General features: G+C 42.5%; 1 protein-coding gene across 8 annotated transcripts in view; it reads left to right on the top strand.

Annotated features, from left to right (window-relative positions):
* SGMS1 (sphingomyelin synthase 1) overlaps window positions 1-19,389 on the top strand; it is a 219,627-nt gene that overhangs the window by 93,790 nt on the left and 106,448 nt on the right. For 7 of the 8 annotated variants that reach the window (XM_054033940.1, XM_054033933.1, XM_054033938.1 and 4 more), the window contains 2 exons: window positions 7,985-8,052; window positions 19,046-19,124. The gene's annotated coding sequence lies outside the window, so the exon portion shown is untranslated. Of the gene's footprint in view, window positions 1-7,871; window positions 7,891-7,984; window positions 8,053-19,045; window positions 19,125-19,389 lie in introns of those variants that run through there. The other variant, XM_054033936.1, reaches the window with a different exon arrangement.

The raw sequence follows: 19,389 nt of genomic DNA, 5'->3' as shown, positions 1-19,389 counted from the left end.
CATCCACCTTGTCTCTCTGGAAATAATGCCAGTTATTTCAGCGATAAAGGGTGCATGGGCTGCCTGGTTTTCCTAATCACAGTTCCTTTTTTTCAGGACTTATACTTGGCAATTTCTTTTTCCTTATGAGAGGATCATGCTGTTACCAGAGTGGGATCTGGTCTCAATTTCTATAGGGCTTGCCAAGCATCTAATTTGATATTTAAGTATTTCACTGAGTCTGTCATCTTCTTTATGAAAGTCGCAGAATATTTGTGGCTGTATTTAATAATCCCCGGGAGCTTGTTTGATGCCATTAAATGTTGCTCTCTTCTTGCTTAAACTTGCAGAGAAGTCTGGATACAAAGAACATTTTAAATCCTGATACTTAAGAATTCCTTTTTGTCTAACACATCAGTTTAACATTGTCATTAAAACTTAGCAATTTACATCTGATAAGTTTGGGGTTGTTATTGGTCTCTCCTCCTGGCCCTTGTCACTTGAGCCCTTTCAGTTTCCAGGGAAGGCAAACCGGGATCCAAATCTACTACCTCAAAGAATGTATTCTGGGGAAAGTTAATAATGTTTTTTCCTTTCACCCCTTCCAGGATGCTCCCATGAACTGCAATTTATTCCTGCGTCGTCTATTTTCAAGATCTTCCTGTTTCTCTTCAAGACTGTTAGTCTTTACCTTAAGGAAGCATTCTCTGTTCTAACCTCCTTCAGTTGTGTGGCAGGTTTTTGTAGTTTGTTATCTAAATAGGTCAAAGGAGCTTTGACTTCTCCCACATTTTTAGAGAGCTCATATATATCTTGAGATAAAAGATCAAATTTGGTAGTTAGAAAGTCCTTCATAGCTGCAAAGTCCTATGTGAGAGACTGTTGGATTTCCTCGGCCTTACCTTTCTTTGGATACTCAGGCTTGGGTCGTTGGGCATTTCTGTTTTCCCAGCAGGGAACACTACAACAACACTATAAAAAAGGATCTCCCTCCTCTAATTAGTAAATTTCTGACAAAGTTATGGCTTAGGTACGTGGGAGTCACGTGGAGGTGGAGGAGACCAGGAGTCAGGCAGCCGTCTTCTCTCTTGGTAATATGACCCTCGGTGTGTCAACATTTTGAGAGCCCTAGAATGTTGCTTCTAATCATTTTCCATGTTTTAGCAGTTATAATATTGTATCTCTGGGCCTCATGTACATACAAATTTGGAATTATAGTTGAACTGTTTCTTTTCCTGTTGTCTATTCATTTTGCTTCCCCAGTGCTGCCCAGGCACAATTCTTAGACATATTGGCTCAAGGTGCAAGAGTGTAGCATGGACTGGAAATAAAGCTTGGTTATTCTTCATAGTAGTTCAGAGCAATGCTAGTAAGCTGATATAGGCTAGGGTTACCATATTTCAACACTGAAAAAAGAGGACACTCCACGGGGGCTCTGGCCCCGCCCCAACTCCGCCTCTTCCCCATCTCCGCCCCCTCCCCACCCCCATTCCAACCCCTTCCCCAAAGTCCCCACCCCAATTCTGCCCCCTCCTCTGAGCACCCTGCATTCCCCCTTCTCCCTCCCGCTCTGTTCTTGGTTGGGGGTTGCTAGGTGCTTCATAAACTGTAAAACGTTTGTAAAACCTACAAAGTGAGGGTGAAACAGAGAAAAGTCTGTGAGCAAAACAAGCTGCTAGTGAGGGAGACATGGTTATCTATATGAGATGTTTTTATTTATTTACCATCATTTATAGTAATGATGATGATGGTAGTAATGCTACAAATAAGCAGTTAAGATTGGGACTTTATTCTAAACAAGAAAATAAATCTAAACCATGGAGAATGCAGTGAAAATTAATATTGATTATTAGGAATAATGGTGAGGTAGGAATAGCATCATGATGGTCAAGGAGAAGGGATTCTGCTAGGGCCAGGTAGTGTAACCATGGTTCTATTTAGTATTTGTGTCAAAGCACATTCACCGCTTAAATACAGTTCTCTGGTTTAGTTATTTGGTACAGTAACTTGCAAACCGTGAAGCCGGTAGCGCTCCGCCAAAAGACGCTCGGGGGACCCCGAGTGCGAGTGGCTGCAGCAAAACTAACAACTCACACCGAGATGATGTCACAGCGGGCGACCTCCCCCCCCCCCCCCCAAATTCAGAGAACCTTAATATAGTTGAAATACACTGAATTGCAGATTTTTGGATGGACAGAATGGAAAAAATAGTAGCTATTTTGCTAAAAATTAAGGACAGCTGTTAGTGTACAGGACTTCTGGCACTGCATTTCTGACTATACCACTGCCTCATTTGGTGACCCTGGGCAAGTCACTAAGGCCTGCTCTACACACAGATTTTGTGCCAGGGTAACTATTTTGGTTAGGGGTATAGTTTTTTTTAAACCAATTTAGTTATCCCAGTACAACCCCAAGTGTGGATGTAATTCTATACTGGTACAAGCAATTTGATACCAAGTACCAAGTCCATGCCAGGAAGTTGTTCCACTTTCATTATACTGGTACTGTTAAAATGAGAGAATTTTCCTGCGCCACCAAGGCCTTACACTCGATCTGTTTCCACCTATTTATGATTTTCCACTTGCCGCTTTGTGATGCTCACGCTGCAGGAGCTCTACAAGTATAAAGTATTTTTATGTATCACGAGTGGGGTGCGTGGCTAGGAGCCTGGCCTTTGCCTCGCCTCACAAGATATGAAGGTGCAAGACCTGGGTAACATTTTTCCTGGGTCATGGTTTATGGACAGGACTCACAGGGCATGCAGCAGCCCGATTGATTTTCACCAGTTCCATTCAGGAAAGTAAACAGAGACACGGGGGGGGGGGGGGGGAGAAGGGCGGGATCCTGCCCCGCAGACACCCCCCCACAACATCCTCCAGGCAGCTCAACCCGACTAGCGGCTCCTCTCATGCCCCAGGTTCGCCAGCCGCCCCGGACTCTCCAGCTTGCCCTGTGACTGGTGCCTGGGGCGCAGCTCCAGCCCCAGGGAGACGCAAATCCGGACAGTGCCGGCTCCCTGCAACGTGCTGGCGTCCACAACCCCCCCCCCGGGGACGCCCCCCAGCCCTGTGATGGCTGCCGAACGGTGCCCAGAGACACCCCCCCACCCAAAGGACAGGGGCCTGCGCCCACCCTCCCCTGACGGCTTGCTGCCTCACAGGTGCAGGTTGGTCGTGTCGCAGGGGCCGCTGGGAGTTGTAGTTCTCGGCCGCTCCCCTCTCCCGGCTCTCCCTGGAGCATGAGGCCCGGCCAGACTACAGCCCCCAGCATGCCCTGGGCAGGAGCCGAGTGTCGCACCGAGGTGATGTCACAGCGAGCAACCCACACACACAAATTCGGAGATCCTAGCCTCCGTATTTCCCCGGACATGTCCGGCTTTTTAGCAATTTCCCCCGGCCGGGGATTTGGGGACCAAAAAGCCGGACATGTCCGGGGAAATACGGACGTATGGTAACCCTAATATAGGCGTGTGGTTTCTGTATTTTTAAATTGTGTATCCCTGTGTAGTACAAGAAGTTAGTGGATTTTGGGAAGTGGTGTCACATTTCACGGACTTGAAATTTCAGTGAAAAATGGGAAATATGTTGTCGATTTCTTTCCCTCATCCCCCATTTTTCAATTCACTCTAGTATGGAGAGAAAAAAAGGATGTTCTGTATGCCACAATAGTGCTTAGCTCCTGCAAATTGATATAAAATTGTTTGAAAACTCCGTCTTAAGACTGCTGCACTGGAGATGGCTAGCTCTGGAGAGATCTGGACAGGAAGGGCCTTATAGAGCATTTTCAGCAGTACCTCAAAGAATTAAAGACTAAGAATATAGTTGTTTTTTTTTAATTCTACAGAGGTTATGTTACAGAATATGGTAATAAGGTTTTAAAATGTACATGTGTATGCTTTCTTTGGCTATGCCTCAAGGAGAATTAAGATCTGAAGTGAATGAATATATTCTATTTGTTCTCAAGGTTGCTCCTGCAATCTGGCACTTTGTGTTGCTGGAATTGGAACTGAAAGTGCCAGGTCAAGGATAATTGTTGCTGAGTTACGGGAGTATGATCTGTGATTATACAAAAATAAAGGTGAAATTCACCCATGTGGAAATCTCTATGCACCACTGAATGCCTTTAAGGAAGTGAAATGGACTGATGGGGTAGCTATGTAGGGGAGTCTTTGCACTCTCTGTTTTGACAATGTTTTGACACAGAATTTAATATTGAGTTATACCTTTTAGTTCTTCTGTTTCCTAATAAATTTGTGCAAGTGGCATGAGCTTTGGAAAGTCTGTGAAGAGAGAGGCACCATATTTTCTTATGCAGCTTTAGACTTCAACTTTCCTCTGGGTTTTATCAGAGTTAGTTTATGAAATGTTGGGAAAACCTCATTAATGCATTGGCTTTTATCTATATGGAGACATTTATAGTCCAAGACATTTTAAAAGGGATGTACTCATTTCAAAACCATGATTCAAACACTGTCTAATGTTGGGGAAGTATGGTACCTGAGCCAAACTTCAGTGTTTAGTTCCTTCTTTAAGATTCAGTTTTTAAAATCTTATCATTGTGCATAAAAGATTCTTTCTTAGGATAAACCATTTGCTTTTAATTAACAACCCCCAGCACGTACATGATGCAAAGTAAATATGGAGTTTTAAGATTAGTGTTACAAGCCTACATATCCCTTACAGTAATAGTATAACTAAGGTTAGTGGCTTTCAGTTTTTGCCCAGTAAAAGTAAATTAATGGCATTTGTTACAATGTAAAGTTTAGTGACTTTCTTCAGTTTTGCATTTAACATTGTTTGAAACATGAGCCTATCTGGTCCATCAATTTCCTAGTGGGATAATATCTGTGTTATACAAACTTAACAGCACATTTGGCATTAAATGGCTGGCTGACAGAAGGGAGGAAGTGAGAATTGAGTGGTCGTGGAAATGGAACTACCCTCATTTCTCTAGGTTAGAATTGGATTCAATGGATGGCTACCAAAGGAGGAACTCACACTGTTGTTGTCTATGCTGTTCTGGCACAAGAACCAAAGAATCTATTTCATTGTCAAATCCTTTCACTCTGACACCATTCATGAGCACTAAAATTACCTTTTTAACAAAACGCCAATGTTAATGCATTATAAAGAAGCACTTTGGTACTGATATTCTTTGTGGCATTTCTGAATAAATTGGCTTTACCATAATTATGGTAATTAACTTGATTTCCATTTCAAGTCCAGGAAGCAAGTGTGTGCTGTTGCTATTTTTTGTATTCACTTGGTTCTACTTTCTGTTTTAATTTTAGTATGATGTAGAATTTTATACTTTATTGCTGCCAAGAGAAAATGGGCTTGCTGTTGGGTGTTGTGTGGGTTAGAAGTGGGAGGAATCCAAAATCCTGAAGTTCCAGTTGTATCATTCATCCGCAAGACTCTGAAAGGGTTTATTGTAATGGTTTCACATTGACAGCTCCCTGCATTAGGGAATAGTTGGCATTTGCATGCGAGTTTTGGGGCTGTTATTATGCCTCCTTTTGTTGGCTTTTATAGCAAGCAACAGAAATTGAATTTGTTGTGGAGGACACAGTCCTTTTCACAAATAAACCAGTTTTTCTGATGATAGGCAAGGCTTCCTAAAGATAAAACTTAATTTAGTGTACTCATGTCAGTAAACAAGAGTCCATTTTGGGGAAAGCAAGATCACCTAAGTGTGGAAGCCGAGAAAAGTGGCTTCAAGAGGGCAGATGTAAAGCCCACCTCCATCAGGCTCCCATCCCATGCTTATGCACTCCATTAAAATCTACAGATATTCAATGACCTTCCCTAAAAGCATGAAACAGTATTTAGGCAAGAAAAGTGGAGCCTCTAATAGGAGGAGGATGGCCTTTATGTGAAGGACTAGTGAAGTATATGACACAAAAGACTGTTAATGCTGAAAAGGAAAAGCGTGTCATGAACAAAAATTCACAGTTGCTAATGGGGCTTAAGGGCCAACGAACAGACATACTCACTAAGTTAACTGATGAAAAATGTACCAGAAAAAGAAAAAGTGTGTTCTTTGGACACAGACGCTGATAACTGTATTTGGCAAATAAAACCAAGTATGGGTGGGCGAAATAAAGGGAGGGGAGAGAAGGTATGGTAAGAAAATTGAGACTCATGAAAGATGCAATGATAAAAGGGTGTGTCAGGAAACCTCAAGAGAAGGCGTTCACTGTGTAGGAAAAGATCTGTTGAATCTGCATTTCAAGAGTGAGGTTTCAGTAATAAGGCACACTTTCTATTTTCCTCAGCTAGTGTTGGCAGCCTCCTAGGGATATTATTGCCAGATTACACTAATTTAAAAAAAAATAAAGATGCAGTGATGAGGAAAGAAAAGAAATAAAAGGATAAATATAAGGCCACAAATTTATTATTTACTATGTTCTCTGGCATTATGGCTAAAACAGGATCTGAGTGAGTAAATCAGTAAAGAGTTTAGAAAGAGACATAAGGATTTGACCTTCTACAATAAAGTTTTATTCTCAGTTAAGAAAGTAAAAAGATCCTCCACTCTTGCGCTGAGAAAAGAAACTCAGGGAAAAGAATCTGAAGATGAGATGGAGCTGAATTTCTGGCTAATAGTAATGCCTACTATTGTACAAAAAGAGAAGCAAACGTGATTAAGGAAATACAGTCCCAGTAGGTTCTGAAGAATAGGTCAAAGAGAACTGACTAAAAAAGCCAAAATTAATTTGGACTGTCAGAGTAGGAGGAGAAGAGCTGAGTTAAGACATTTCTACACTGAAAATGAAAGGTTTTTATTTGGAAAATATTTCTCAAAGAAATGAGATTAACAAAATGAGTTAACGGTGGCTGTAATATGCGTTGGTTGTAGGAGCCATAAGTGATTTTTTTCTCTCCTTTTATAAGTTGAGAAGATTTCTAAAATTAAATAGCTATATCTTGATTTTGGGGAGAATATTAAGATATAACTTGTAAATGTAAATATTTGGAGTAGAAATGTACTGTAATGGGTATCCAATTGGGGGCAGGATTGAGGCCATATAAGCAGATTTAGGAAATAAGACCCATATAGCCTCTGCAAATCTCTTCTCAGCAGCCCATTAATAATAATATTCACTACTTCTGGCCTCGGTAACAGCAGGATTTAGATGTAGTTGGCGAGTACAAGGGGAAAGGGCATACCAACAAAGTGGCACTTACACTGTGTGGCATTTTTCTCCAATCTATGGCCAAGCAGAGGCAGCAAGTACTAATAAAATTGAATGACAGTTCATAAAACAAGTGCAGCTTATCTCATTTTATCTTGCCAAGTCTGAGTTTGACCTACCCTCTACAGTGTTGTCATACAACAAATATCAGTGTATATCTATAAACTATGGTAATTTGTGCAATGAGAACTAACACATTTCCCCGATGCCGTTTTATTTTTGCATTATGAAAACCTTTCTTGGATACTTCTTAAACATTACATTGAATGGGAAAACTACCTGTATGTTGACACTTGCATTAAAGTGTTGTAAGTTGTTGGCCTAGTTAAAGATCAGCTAACACTGGTTATTTATACAACTTCTCAGTAAATTGGAAATGCAAAACATTGTTAGTCATAAATAACAAGAAAGCTTCAGTCAATTACAAGTAGAAGTAAATAGTTTGACTGCTGTGCAAAAAGCCATAGGTGTACGTAGGAATGTTTTCAGAATGCTTGTGTATCTTGGAGGGCTGAAGCTAGTGTGTACCTGAATTTAACTGCTTGAACCAGTACTGCTTATAGCCTGTGGTAAATGCAGGAATATAAAATGAAAGTTCTTATTCCCATCTCCTGTTCTTTCTCTCTCTTTTCAGATACTTTCAGACATATCTATAGAAGTGCTTTATTTCTTCATTTTATTTCTTCATATATATAAAGTGACCTTTTTAAAAGGTACTTGCTGTGTAAGAAATCTCTCTTAATCAGCCTAATTGTTTAAAGGAGAACATGAAAGATAAAATTATCTTTGTTTTATGTTTTCTCTTAGAGAGTGAGCGAGAGAGAGAGAGGTCTGAAGAATGATAGATTAATCTGGGAAGGTGAATGACGCTAAAGGTAAATAACCTTTCTCTTCCATTTTTTGCTTCAAGTGTGCTGCTTAACAAAGAATATACTTGTATGAAAATTGTCATTGGAGCATTTAACAAATGTTGACAAAATACTTTTAATCAAGTGTATTAAAAAAATATTATTATGGGGTAGCTCAATTAACATTGAGTTTTTAGAGGTAAGAAACTAGTTACGCCGAAGACTTGGGACCTGAGAACTTTGACACATTGCTATACAGTGTTGAATCCATTATGGGAAGTGCTTTTGATTTAAAGTCTAGAGAGCTTGCCTTTAGTGAACACTTGTTTTTTGTCTTGACTTATTTGAGATGAAGTAAATTTAATTTGGCAATTTGGGTTTAATACACACTTATGTGTGAAGGTAATACAATTATATAGTAGCATGTCCCTGAAGCTCCTAGGCGGAGGAGCTCTGCGTGCTGCTCCCGCCACAAGCGCAGATTCTGCAGCTCTCATTGGCCAGGAACTGCAGCCAATGGGAGCTCTGGGGGCGGTGCTTGCGGACGCGGGCAGCATGCAGAGCCCCCTGGCGCCTCCCCCTAGGAGCTGCAGGGATATGCTGGTGGGAGCCGGAGAGCTCCCCCCACCCAAGGTAAATGCTACCCCACACCCCAACACCCTGCCCCAGTCCTTAGCCCCCTCCCATGCCCAAACTGCTGCTGCTGCTGGAGGCCTACACGACAGACACACAGCCTTCCTCATAGGTTCAGGTGCATAGAGGCAGACTTGCAGTCCCTATTCAGACCTTACTCCGTCAAGCGTTGATTGCAGTATATAGGTCACTAAATTATTATTTATTTACTTATATTACCAGAATGCTGAGGAGCCCTAGTCATGGACCAGGATCCCATTGTGCTAGGTAATAAGTAGTCAAAGGATACACTTCTAGTCTGTCAGAAGATACTGTCTCACATTTGCATCTAAAATGTGAACTAGAAATTTGTTTTTCCTAACTGGTTAGTCTTTTCTCTGACTGCAAAAGTAGAGAGCTTGCTTCTCACCATTTTATGCACTTCAATGTATAATTATGATTGTGCTGAAAAGGGGATGATGGATCTTTAGTCGAAATTAGGTTTGTTTCTTTGGATGGCTCTAAACAAAGAATACAGTAGTAGGGAAGTTCATTTCACTGCTTGAAAGCTTGTAAAAGGTGATCTGTGTAAGAGATAGTAATATTAAATACTTTCTAAGGCCAAGATTTGCCAAACACAGTGTTTAAATTTAAAATTCTAAGTCCATGTTTAGGCACTAAAATGATTGGCCTTGTTTTCAAAAGTTATCAACTAGCATCTCTCATTTGCCTCTCAAACTTGCCTGAGGTTTCTAACAGAAAATAAGTGAACGAGGGAACACAAGTAAGTATTTGTCGTGGGAAATCTAAAATTGTGCTCCATACTTGTTTGTCTTTAATCTTTTCAGGTGTTGAAGAACATTGACACTGCATTTTCTTGTGGACTTTCATTGCATGGTTTCTGTAATCAAAGTAGTAGAATACGACCTTTTTAAATAATGACTTGGGGAAATTCTACTGAGTATTTTCCTCTGCAGCATGGGGGACATGGATCATTTGGTAGGATCATCTGGGTATATTTTACTTAAATCAATTCCCAGTCATTGCAGGGGTCTAGGACATCAATCCTTCCTGTTCTCTGCCTGTGGCACACAATAGTTTGGTCTCTTGAAATCTGTAATAATTTGGTCTATTTCTTGTTGGGTTTGGTGTGGGGGGCAGTTTGTAGCTTGTGAAATGCAGATGTCTGTGCAGTGGTTTTTCAATTTTTGGTTTGCAGTGGCTCACATAAGCACAAATACAGTACATCTTGGCTCCATTAACCTAGTATAGAACATCTGTAGTGACTTTTTGAAACATGTTCACACTCTGCTCGCCCTGCTATTCTGTTGAACGGAATTATAAGGTGTTCAGCAACTTGAAAGATCAATGGTTAGCTAGACACTAGGGGCTTGTCTCCACTAGACACAAAGGATTGGCCCAGCTCTGTCGTTCAGGGATGTGAAAAATTCAAGACTAAACGTTTACCACTTGCCCCTTATCAACTAGGCAGGTAACCCTGTCAAAGAAGGAAATTGGGTTTATTTGTTCTTGACAAATCCATGCTGGCTATTACTTATAATCTTTTATCCTCCAGGTGCATGCAAACTGGTTGTTTAATCATTTTTAGGTATCCAAATTAGGCTGACTGGTTTATAATTCGCCAGGTCCTCTTTGTTCTCCTTTTTACCTTTCTGGGACCTCACCCATCCTTCATGAGTTCTGAAAGATAATTGTTAATGGGTCAGAGATTGCTTTATCTAGTTCCTTAAGTACTGTAGGATGAATTTCATCAGGCCCTGCTGACCTAAGTACATCTAACTTATGCAAATATTCTTTAATATTCTATAATACCTGGATCTTTCCCTATTTTGGCTTGCATTGCTTCCCCCTTGTTAATATTACTAGTGTTGAATATCTGGTCACCATTAACCATATTAGTGAAGAGTGAAGCAAAATAGATATTAAACATCTCAGCTTTCTTGATGTCATTAGTTATTAACTCTCCTTCCCTGCTAAGAGGACCTACCCTTTCCTTCATCTTTCTCTTGTTCCTAATATATTTAAAGAAACTTTTCTTACTGCCTTTTATGTCCCTTGCTAGTGTAACTAATTTTGTGCCGTAGTCTTTCTGATTTTGTTCCTATAGCTTCTGTGGTTCTTTTGTACTCTTCCTTAGCAATTTGTCCATGTTTCCACTTTTTGTAGGATTCTTTGTTTGATTTTCATGTCATTAAAGAGCTCCGGATAGAGCCATATGTTAGCATCTTATTATTCTCCTTTCATTCCTTTGCATCGGGATAGTTAGCTGTTGTAACTTTAATATAGGCTAACCATATTTTCCAAAAGGGAAAATGTGACACCACACGGGGCCATCCTGAACCCCCTCGCCCCCATCCTCCCACACACACACCCGCCTGGGGCCAGTCCACGGTTCCCCTCTGCCCCCTGCACACAGGATGAGCCTGAGCCCTTGTGCCAGGGCTGGCCTAAAGCCCTCCTCTCCCCACCCTGTGCAGGGTCAGCCCGAGGCCAACTGAGCCCTCCCCCCAGTCACACCCCACTTTTTTGGCAAAACTGTGCTTTTGTCCAGTTTGCTGTTGCCAACTGATGATCAGCTGGCAAGAGCAAACAGGACAAATGCACAGTTTTGCCAAAAAAGTCGGAACAATCGGGACACGGCTTAAAAAAGATACTGTGCTGGCCAAAGCGGGACATGTGGTCATCCTACTTTAATATCGCCTCCTTGAGAAACTGCCAGCTCTCCTGAACTCTTTTTCCCTTAGATTTTTTCCCCATGGCACTTTACCTACCAGTTCTGGGAGTTTGTTAAAATCTACTTTTTTGAAGTTCACTGTCCTGATTCTGCTGCTCTCATTCCTTCCTTTCTTTAGAATTGTGAAATCTATCATTTCATAATCACTTTCACCCAAATTGCCTTCCACCATCAGATTTCCTACCAGTTCCTCTCTGTTGGTCAGAGTCAAGTCTACAGTGGATGTCTCCTGGTTCCTTCCTCCACTTTCTGGAGCAAAGAGTTGTCCCCAACACATTCCAAGAACTTATTGGAAATTTTCTGTTTTGCCATATTACTTTTCCAACAGATGTCTGGGTAGTTAAAGTCCCCAATAACTAACAGCTCTTGTCTTTTGGGTATTTCTGTTGTTTGTTCGAGAAATGCATCATCTACGTCCCCTATCGTGGTTTGTTGGTCTATGGTAGACCTCTGCCATGATGTTGCCCCTATTTTTTATCCCTTTTATCTTTGCCCATAGACTCTCAATTGGTCTGCCTCCTACTTTCTTCTGAACCTGAGGAAAAAGTGCATATGTTCTTGATGTATAAAGGAAACGAAAAATATGCTTGTGTATATAGCAGATAGCGTGTCAGATAATTTCCCTCTAAAAGTAAATTATAAAATCCCCTCTAAAGATAAATAAATAAAAAGTCATCACAGGAGCAAAAGATCGAGATCCCAATCTTGCAAACATTTAACTTCAATGGCACTACATAAACATGCTTAAATTTATGCATATTAACTAGTATCTTACTATAGACACAGTCCAATTTTAAATCAGAGGAATTACTCGCCTAGTAAGGTGCTTCTTGTGCAGTCTGAGTAATAGTTGCAGAATCTGGCCTGAAGCATTACATTTTTAATATTTTAAATTTTTAATATACATTAAAATGCTCACTTCACCAAAAATTTGAAAGAAGGAAAAACTTTGACAACTTTATTCACCAGATTTATGATGAGTCATCAATATATAAAAGCAAACTACGAGATAGTGATTCTAAAGGAAACAATAAAAACCATAATTTTGTAGAAAAAACAAACGTATTAAGAGGACATCAAATAGAGATTAGTTACCGCACTGTATGCCTCTTGTGGCACTTAGTAAGGAAGTTTCAGGAACCATGTATTCTCTCTATAAAAGGGAGATCCTCTTTGTTCTGGGATTTATTCCCTGTGAGGAAGAATTGTAACAGAATAGGCCTTGTACATTGTAACTTCTGTATCTTATGGACTATGATTCCTCTGCCTTTGCTTTCAAGGGGAAGTAAATGTACTAAGTGCAACCACTCCTTTCTTTCCCATGCTGGGAATACCATCTTCCAGTCTTGAATGAAGGTTTGTGTGCCACAGGTCACCATACAAAGTCCGTATTATGTGGAACCGAAATGGAGATTTTTCATATAGTAAACTTATTGTAACCTTCATTATTTTTGATTGAAACACACCTGAAACGTACCATAGTAGTGTTGAATACCTGTTTTATTTGAACTGCATAATATCTTCATTCAAACTGAATGAAAGTGAAACTATAACTGTATAGTATGTTATCCAGTACGACGTTATTAATTATCCCTGGTAAAGAATCTGTGGATGTTATTCTTAAAGTTCCATAATGTAAATTGTGGCGTTCGTAATCAGGCTTGTCACAGTTCAGCCACCACAGGGGAAAATCTTGAAGTTATGAAGGATATTCCAAAGAGAAAAAGCCATGCCTAAGTAGCAACAGCAGAAGAACATAAATAGCGAAAGGCTGCGTGTGTGTGTGTGTGTGTGTGTGTTCAGCAGAAGGACAATCTTAGATCAGTATTATCCAAAAAAATTCCTGACTATTAAATTAAATTAGAGATTTTGGGGGAAATTATTTTCTTCACTCACGTGTCACAAAGAGAATGGAAATTAACCTTATCCTCGTAGACGAGTATTTATGAGAGGGCACCCCAGTGCATGTAGAGACCATGTAGACAGCTCTTATGTCATCCACTCTGCAGCTCTAGAGAGGAGTGAGTGGCGCACACAGTGCCAGGTGAGGATAAAAGAGTGCATGGTTCCTTGGGGACCATTGACAGCTGGTGCACTTTAGAGTTAACCGCCAGGCTGCTCTAACTTGCGTGCAGGGCCACACAGAATCAGGGAGCGGAAACTGGCTCTGTGCATCTGGCCTTCCAATTTTAACTGGAATGAGCTGCGAACTAGGTGTCTGCGATGCAAATGAATTCTGTCATCCAGAGATAAAATAGAGGGTTGTTAACACATCTGATCAGACTCTCTCTGCATGAAACAGCCCTGAAGAGATCTCTCTAACCAAAGTAATGAGAAATTACAGTCTTCAAATCTACCCATCACTAAGCTAGACTGCACCATTGAGTGTAAGGGCTAGTCTACACTGGCAATGCTAAAGCACTGCCGCAGCAGCGCTTTAACGTGCCTTGTGTGGTTGCGGCTCACGAGGGGCATAGCTCCCAGCGCTGGGGCACTGTTTACACTAGCGCTTTACAGCGCTGCAACCTGCTGCGCTCAGGGAGGTGTTTTTTCACACCCCTGAGCAAGAAAGTTGCAGCGCTGTTAATTGCCAGTGTAGACATGCCCTAAAAGGGATGTATAAAAAAGGTAGTACAAAAGGCATAAAGTTAGTGTACAGATGCATAGCTAACCTTTAAACCTTTTGACTTTAAACCTTTTCCTAACAAGGAAGAGGACTTATTTCTTAAGGAACCGTTGAAGAACTGCACTGTTTTCCTGAAGATGCAATATCATTCCAGAAAAGCAGCCCATTGAAATCTCTGCTCTCAGCTTTCTGGGTACTCTAGCGGACAGGGGCGGCTCTATGTATTTTGCCGCCCCAAGCACGGCAGTCAGGCGGCTTTCGGCAGCGCGCCTGCGGGAGGTCCGCTGGTCCCGTGGCTTTGGCGTACCCGCCGCCGAATTGCCGCCAAAACCGTGGGACTGGTGGACCTCCCGCAGGCATGTTGCCGAAGGCTCCCTGACTGCCGCCCCCACAGCGACCGGCAGGCTGCCCCCTGTGGCTTGCCACCCCAGACACGTGCTTGGTGTGCTGGTGCCTGGAGCCGCCCCTGCTAGTGGAGAGACTGAATGTAATAAGCACTTTCAAAAAGCTTAAATTAAGGTAAATATCTTTCTTTAAGAAGGCAACTGAACTTCAGAGGAAGACCAATTTATTAATCTAAGAGTAAAAGTGATTACTAGGATTGTTTGGAACATCTCAGAGCAGAATAATACGAATAGCAAAGACAGCCTTCTTATGTAGTGGTGTAAAGTAAGGATGGGAAAAGACTGATGCTGTTTGAAAACTGAAATACGTAAGAGTTGCTTCTTGTTCAGTCCTTACTTGAGACATGATTTTAGATGTTTATGAAGAGGAAACCCAAATGCAAACGGAAGTCAAAGCACTGTCATCACCCCCGGAGCCAGAGGCATGCTCGAGAGATCCCTAAAGGCCGCCGTCCACGCGCTCTACATAGACACCCTGAAGAAAAAACCTGACCAGGGTAAGGCCTTCGAGGTGACCAGCAAGTGGGACTCGAGCAACCACTTCCTCCCCACGGGCAGCTTCACCCGGTTCGCCGATTGGCGCTTCATACACCGAGCCCGGCTGAATTGCGTCCCCCTCAACGGAGCCGTCCGCCACGGGAACCGGGACAAGCGCTGCAGGAAGTGCGGGTACGTGACCGAAACCCTACCCCACGTCCTATGCAGCTGCAAGCCCCATGCCAGAGCCTGGCAGCTGCGGCACAACGCCGTCCAGGATCGCCTGGTGAAGGCCATCGACCCACGCCTGGGGGAAGTCGCCGTTAATCGCACCGTCCCTGGTACCGACAGCCTGCTGCGCCCAGACATCGTCATCACGGACGAGGTCCGGAAAAAGGTCATCATGGTCGACATCACGATCCCCTTCGAGAACAGGACCCCAGCCTTCCGTGAAGCCCGAGCCCGCAAGCTTGAAAAATATGCCCCCCTGGCTGACACCCTGCGGTCAAAGGGATATGAGGTACACACCGACGCCCTGCTTGTCGGGGCCCTGGGCGCCTGGGACCCATGCAATGAGAGAGTGCTGAGGATCTGTGGAGTGGGCCGTCACTATGCACGGCTCATGAGACGCCTGATGGTCTCAGACACTATCCGTTGGTCCCGGGACATTTACACGGAACACATCACCGGCCATCGCCAATACCAAGAGCGAGCCGTTTAGACCTCACCCACCTGCAAGGGAGAAGAGACTCACTAACTCCCCTCCTCCCCCCGCTGGGCCCTATCCCCCGAGTCCCGGACCCACCCAAACTTACCAGCCACCACCAACTCCGGGAGCGAGCCAGGGAGACCTCGCCCACCCACAAGGGACCTACCACCCCCTCCGCCCCCCACTGGGCCTGAACCCCGAATCCGCCCACCCAACCTCACTGGCCGCCGCCAATGCCAAGGGCGAGCCAGGGAGTCCTCGCCCACCGACAAGGGGTCGGAGACCCTACCCCCTGGGCCCCTTCCCACCCAACCCCACCGACCGCTTCCAGGGAGACCTTGCCCACTTGGAAGGGGGAGGGGTCCCATACTTCCCCCTCGCCCCAGCCCTGAACCCGCCCAACCCCATCGACCACCGCCGATAACGAGTGTGTGCCAAGGGGACCCTGCCCACCGGCAAGAGGGAAGTGGCCTATCTACCCCCCACCCCCCAATGGGCCTCATCTCTTGAGCCCTGAACCCACCCAACCTCACCGGCCACCGTCAATGCCAAGGAGTGAGCCGGGGAGACCTCACCCGCCCGCAAGGGGGATGGGACCTATCAACCCCCCCCCACCCTGCAGGGCTTCTTTCCCCTGGATCCCACCCCGTGAGGGTCGCCCCATCTCCACCATCCAACCCACCTACTTGTGCCCATGACTATTTGTGCCCCATGTGTGAATGATTGACCCTCACCGATTATTAACTGTCTTTATTTCGCCCACCGCCCTCCCCCCCAATTGGGGACTCTACAGTTCGTATTTACTATGTGTGCTGTCAACCCCAATATACCAAACATCCCGCCATACTCTGTATGATCCCCCCAATAACTGACAACTGACTCCTTGAATCGTTTGTACCGTGTTTATTTTTAAATATTCGCTAATAAAATTTAAATCTGAACACTCATACTGTCAAATATTTTTTGATCCATTTGAATAAAGAAAAAAATTGGTAGTATGATTCATCTGAGTTTCCAGAAGGGTTTGGATTGTTGGTAGGCAGAATTATCAAAATCTTGTTTTGAGACTTGTACATATACAAGTCATATATATATACACACACACACACACACTAACAAAACAAATGCATATTTATATATATAAAGAGCACTTCTAAGTCCACGTTTGTTTTGGGGAAAAAGTTAATCAGAGTCTAGGAAAGGGAACAGAAACTCTGTTTCCTTTGCATTTTAAGATAGTGAGATAGTGACTCATGTGGAGTATGACACAGCATTCGATTTTGGAACTTTAGTTGCCAAAGCATTAGATATGTTCTATAGTATGCTGGGAACACCTTTCTTGTGTAAATGGTCTGAAAATTAAATCAAATTTTTGGTGGCAATTTCTAATAAAGGCTATATTCTATTGGAATTTTAAATCAGCTGAAGTATTAAAAAGAAGAACAGGAGTACTTGTGGCACCTTAGAGACTAACAAATTTATTAGAGCATAAGCTTTCGTGGACTAGGCTGTAGTCCACGAAAGCTTATGCTCTAATAAATTTGTTAGTCTCTAAGGTGCCACAAGTACTCCTGTTCTTCTTTTTGCGGATACAGACTAACACGGCTGTTACTCTGAAACTTGAAGTATTAAAGAAATTAAATCCTTTTTTATGTTGTATTTTTTTAAATCTAGCTTCCTCCCTACTACTCTTTCCCATTAGGCAAACTGATGTTGCAGGAAGGGAGATATGTGTTTGGCTCAGAATTGGTTACAATCCGAAGCTGGATCTCTGCCCCTATTTCTTCCCCACCTCCCTTCAGAGATTCATCTGGATACTGCAACATTTACCACACCTAACATTGTGACTGGAGATAGGCTTACATCAGAATACAGGAATCTGAATACTCCTGAGCTCTGGGAAAGCTGGAATCCAGATTTGAGCTTCGTGACATGATTCCATCTCTAATTTTGACATCCAAAATTTTGGACCTACTATGCGATGAGGATTTCTCATCTCCTTCTTAGCTCTCTGCCATGTCTCCAGACTAAACTGAGCCTTTCAAGGTTGGAAGAAGGCCTCTGCCTAGGCCAGGTTCCTAAAAGCTAACTTAAATTCCAGGCTAAGTCTTCTAAAGTTGGAGCAGGCCTTTGCCAAAGTTCAACTCCCAAGCTTCGCAAAGTCTTTCAGAGCAGGAGTCTCTGAGCAAGCGTTTAACCAAGCTCCCAGCCAGAATCAATTAACCATCTCAGTGAGAGACCATTCTGTGACAAGCCCCAGTGCTTCAAATACTCCTTCCACACTGCTCATCGCATAAACAGTGCTCTGCCTATGCACTGCTTTCCCCTTTCTTTCCATGCTGTTTTCTCCCTGTTGTTCCTGTTTGATTGTCTGCTCCTCCTTCCAATACCATGTTATTGTTCATAAAGATGCAGGAATGGTGCCTATCACTTCCAGAAGCAATTCTTGTTATCAAATGACACACTGTAGATGATCCTTTGGTAAAGCCATTGAATTTTGTCCACCCCCACCCCAATAACCTGAATCCACTATGGCAGCTGGAGACCTCAGACTTAAAACATTGGAGTCAAGTCTGTGCTTTGGTGCAAGAGTGCTGACTCTATTTTGGGACTTTCATGTGTTTCCTAAGTCTCTGAATGTTATTGACACTAAAGACAAGTGTCTAGACAAGTTTTTTTCGTGTCATCTAGTGGGATAGTGAAGTTTGAATGGCTTTTTCCACCGATTTTTGTGTACCTTTGGGTAGAATTACAGTAGTTAGTGACCTGCTCTTCAGAGGTTCTCAGCTCCTGTAGCTCCCTTTAAGCCAAAGGAAGCTACAAGGGCTCAGCACTTCTGCAAAGCTGGTGATTAGTAGGTAGTCCCCAATTTATTTTTACCTGGTACTTGAAGGTTTATAGAATTACAGAAAAATGTGTGTGGGATTTTGTGTTTCTACCATTTTCCCTCAAAACAGTATTTGTTTCATTCTTTGGATGCTAGTCATATTCCTCCTATACAAGAACTTCTGATTAAAGCTTTAAGGTCTTGTTGCATTCTTTGCAGCCCCCATCTCTTGGTGGATCAGAGAATGTATTTGTGTGACTTGTAAACAGCGGCAATAGAAACAATCAAGGAACTTGCGCAAAACCACCAGAATATTTTAAAGAGAGAATTTTCTGTTTTCCTTCCTTCCTTCCTTCCTGTGACTTTTATAACTCCATGTTTTTGGTGGGTGATAGGGAGTAATTAAAGCAAAACAAACTTAATAAATATATGCTGGATAATGATGCTCGTGCAATAAATGGGTAAAATCAAGGAAAGCTCTTACATAAGCTACACAGGTTTGTGGCACATTCAGACATGTTTTTGTTGAATATAAATAAGGAAGTGTTAGATATTACATCCATGACAAAAATGGTTGTGAGAACTGAACTGTCTCTTTGCTTTCTGGCAGGTGGAAATACAATAGCAGAACACTAACAAATTAAGAGGATGGAGGAAAGATGTGATGTGTACAACAAAGAAAGTTACAGGTAAGCGATGTTATCTTTCTGTAGGTGATATAACTGAGCTTGGATATGTCATACCTCATTTTAAAAAAAAGCAGTTGGACAAAATCATTTAGACTACATCAAGAATAATCATCAAGGAAAAGTGCAATAAATTTACATACAGGTTAAAAGTAGTGGTTATTTAAATTCATTCTTTCATATTTATCTGTTTATTAGATTGTAATTCTGTAATTAGGTTTCGTCTGCTCATTGGGTTGGTCAAAAGTATTTTATTTTAAATAATTCC

This window comes from Malaclemys terrapin, chromosome 7, assembly GCF_027887155.1.
Source record: "Malaclemys terrapin pileata isolate rMalTer1 chromosome 7, rMalTer1.hap1, whole genome shotgun sequence".
Taxonomy (NCBI): domain Eukaryota; kingdom Metazoa; phylum Chordata; order Testudines; family Emydidae; genus Malaclemys; species Malaclemys terrapin.
The sequence above is the reverse complement of the archived record's forward strand: the minus strand, read 5'-3'. Positions and strand labels throughout refer to the sequence as shown.